Source organism: Arvicanthis niloticus, chromosome 4, assembly GCF_011762505.2.
Source record: "Arvicanthis niloticus isolate mArvNil1 chromosome 4, mArvNil1.pat.X, whole genome shotgun sequence".
Lineage (NCBI taxonomy): Eukaryota > Metazoa > Chordata > Mammalia > Rodentia > Muridae > Arvicanthis > Arvicanthis niloticus.
Window position 1 is genome coordinate 19,086,837 of NC_047661.1, and position 3,248 is coordinate 19,090,084.

A 3,248-nucleotide genomic window follows, 5' to 3' on the forward strand; every position below is an offset into this window, starting at 1 on the left:
CTAGTTTAAGATTCAGCCATGTACTCACTTATTTTCAAAACTTTCTCAAGTAGGCACAGAGTCAGATGAGGCTCTCACTTAAAGTTGAAGAAACAAAGCATAAAGTATCACAGCATGGGGTAGTCAAAAGGCTCCCTTTCCTTGCTGTCCTTCTGTTCTTTTTACTTTAAATCCTTTGTGAGTTTAACTCTTTTGTGTCTCAGACTTCTGACTACTCTCAAGAGCACAGTAGTTCAGGACAGGTAGTGCTAAAAGCAAATCCTTTCCCAACAGATTTTCTGGGTTCAAATGTTTGCCTCCTTTTTAGTGGTTCTAAACTCTACACAATTTATTTATACTTCGATTTCCTATCTGTAGCAGCATAACCTTCTTATAAATTGTATAATTTATAAATTGGATAATCATGTATAAAATGTATAACACTGTATAAATGAAACACACACACTGAACTTAAAAACCTGTTATTAGCCCTCCACGCCTGGACTGGGCTGTGGAGGAGGGAGGTGGTTGGTGGGCTTTAGTGCCTTTGCTGAGGGTAGTAGATTTGAAGTGCTTTACAGGACCAGCCTGGAGAACAGAAACCTTGGCAGTGCAGGAGCAAAACGACTGGCTCAGTTATCCTTGGTGGATTTTTGGTTTTTATTGTTTCCTCCAACTTAAAGATTGAAGTATTAGAATCATGGGAATAAAGTCCAGTGTCCTCAATGGTTTTTTTTTTCTTGACATTGCCATTAATAATCAACCTTTGAATTATTCATGAATTATAATAATTCTTTGAATTATTTTCCGATGAATGTCCCAAAACATGTGAGAACTTTTGTTGCCTTTGTACAGGTGAAAAGGGAACAGGGAAATCAACTCAGAAGCCATTACATTATAAGAGCTGTCTCTTTCATAGAGTTGTCAAGGATTTCATGGTTCATGGTGGTGACTTCAGATGCTCAGTTGTGGAGAGCTGATTCCAAAGTCTAAGGTTAAGAAAAAAGAAAAGGTGCCAGTCCTCATCATCATCATCATCCAGTGATTCAGATAGCTCAAAAGATTCTCAGTTTTCTGATTCTGAAAGCGCTTCTGAAGAAAAATTCAGAAAAAGGAAAAAGAAACATAGAAAAAATTCCCAAAAGCATAAGAAGTGAAAGAAAAGCCCATCTAGTGAAAGTGAAGCAGAAAATGGTGATGCACAGTCCCAGTCTATTGTCTGTCCAGAATAGTTTTCTCCTGTACCAGAAAATGGATTTCTAATGAGAAAAAGTCCACTTAAAGCAGATGACAAGGAAAGGAAAAACAGAGAGAGAGAGAAAGAGAGTGTAATCCACCTAACTCCCAGCCTGCTTCATACCAGCAACGATTCTTAGTTACTAGGTCTGGCAGGAAAATTAGAAGAGGATCAAGGAATTATTGAACTCCTTCCAGATCCAGATGGAGGGATCGATTCAGACAAAGTGAGACTCCTCCACATTGGAGACAAGAAATGCAGAGAATGAGGGTGTCAAGTGCTGAGAGATGGATCAAAGGGGATAAGAGTGAGTTAAATGAAATAAAAGAAAATCAACGGAGCCCAGTTAGAGTAAAAGAGGAAAAAATAACTGATCATAGACACACGTCTGAGAGTCCAAACAGAAAATTAGAAAAGGAAAAGAAAGTTAAAGACCATAAATCTGAAAGTAAAGAGAGAGACATCGGAAGAAATTCAGAAAAAGATGACAAATATAACAAAACAAACTGAAGAAGAGGGGCAAATCCAAGGGTAAGAACAAGAGCAGGGAGAGATCCAAGAGTAAGGAGTGAGACTCGAGGCACAGTAGACACAAGACAAGAGGGTGAGGTCAGGAAGTAAAGAAAGGGATTATGAGACTACTAAAGAAAAACAGTTGGATTCTAATGGAAGCGATCAGGAAAGGAGTAGAAGCAAAGAGAACTCCAAGCAGGTAGAATCAAAAAGTAACGAACATGATCACAGCAAAAGTAAAGCGAAGCATGGACGTGCACAGTCCAGGAGTGGAGAGCGGGATCTGACTAAAAGCAAACACAGTTACAACAGTAGAACAAGGGAGCGGGGCAGAAGTAGGGACAGGAGCAGAAGAGCGCGGTCCAGAAGCCATGACAGAGATCTCAGCAGAAGCAAGGAGTACCACAGATACAGAGAGCAGGAGTATAGGAGAAGAGGAAGGTCACAAAGCAGGGACCGAAGAACACCAGGATGATCGAGAAGTAAAGATAGGAGGAGAAGAAGGAGGGATTCCTGGAGCTCAGAGAGAGAAGAAAGTCATAGTAGAAACAAAGAAAAATATAGAAACCAAGGAAGTAAGAGCTCACACAGAAAAAAAAAATTCTGAGGGTGAGAAAAAAAAAGTACTCTAAAAGTCGTGGTCATAATAGCTCAAATAATAACGGGGTGGGGGAAGGAGGAGGCTGCTAGAGATCGAAGTCCAGTGTCAAAAACAAAGCAAAGCAGTCAGGACAATGAAATGAATTCCTCCACATTAAAAAAATCAAGAGGATGAGAAGACCAGATCCTCTGTGGAAAAAGAAAACTAAAAATGAAAGGGTCAAGAAAATGACCATATACATGACAAAAAATAAAAAATGTGATTATGAATCAAGGCCTGGAACAGATGAAGACAAAAGTGGATGAGTGAGTTGTGTACACTTATTTCCTTCCTGTCTCAAATTTTAAGTTTTAAGACTTACCACTGAACCTTCCATTTTTGTTTTCATTGTTTTAGAGTTGTTTTATGTTTGTGTACTCCCTCCGCCCCCCCCCCCACTATTTTTTAAAATGTGGACTTCATTGAGTTTATCTTTTAATGATCTGCTACCTGGATAATTTATACTGCTAAAGTTTTAATAAACTTGAAATGAAAGAAAAACAAAACAAACAAAGAACAAGAAAAAAAAAAAAACCCTGTTATCAGCAACTTGTGAGTCAGGCCTTAGTTCACTGTGAAAGTAAGGTCTCAGTGACATGAGCAGAAGTGGTGAGCCTCTGTCAGAAAGGACTAGCAAATGCAAACACAGGAAAACAAAGAGTGGGCCAGTAGTTACAAAGTGGTTACATTTCTTAAGTGAATAAAAGAACATAAACTACTTGCCTTGTCGCCTGATTGGTTGATGTGAGTGTACTGTTTTTCAGGAAACTGACTAAGCTTTAAGTTAAGTTTAATTATGTGGCACCTGATTCCACTCTGTTTGCCCTGCTATAACAGCATGTAGGGCAAGAGCTTCGTCCATATCTTTATTAGTTGATG

At 39.0% G+C, this 3,248-nt stretch overlaps 1 pseudogene; it reads left to right on the forward strand.

The window, feature by feature from the left end:
* Positions 1 to 1,241: 1,241 nt before the first annotated feature.
* Positions 1,242 to 2,640, forward strand: LOC117706817 (peptidyl-prolyl cis-trans isomerase G pseudogene; annotated as a pseudogene).
* Positions 2,641 to 3,248: the final 608 nt, after the last annotated feature.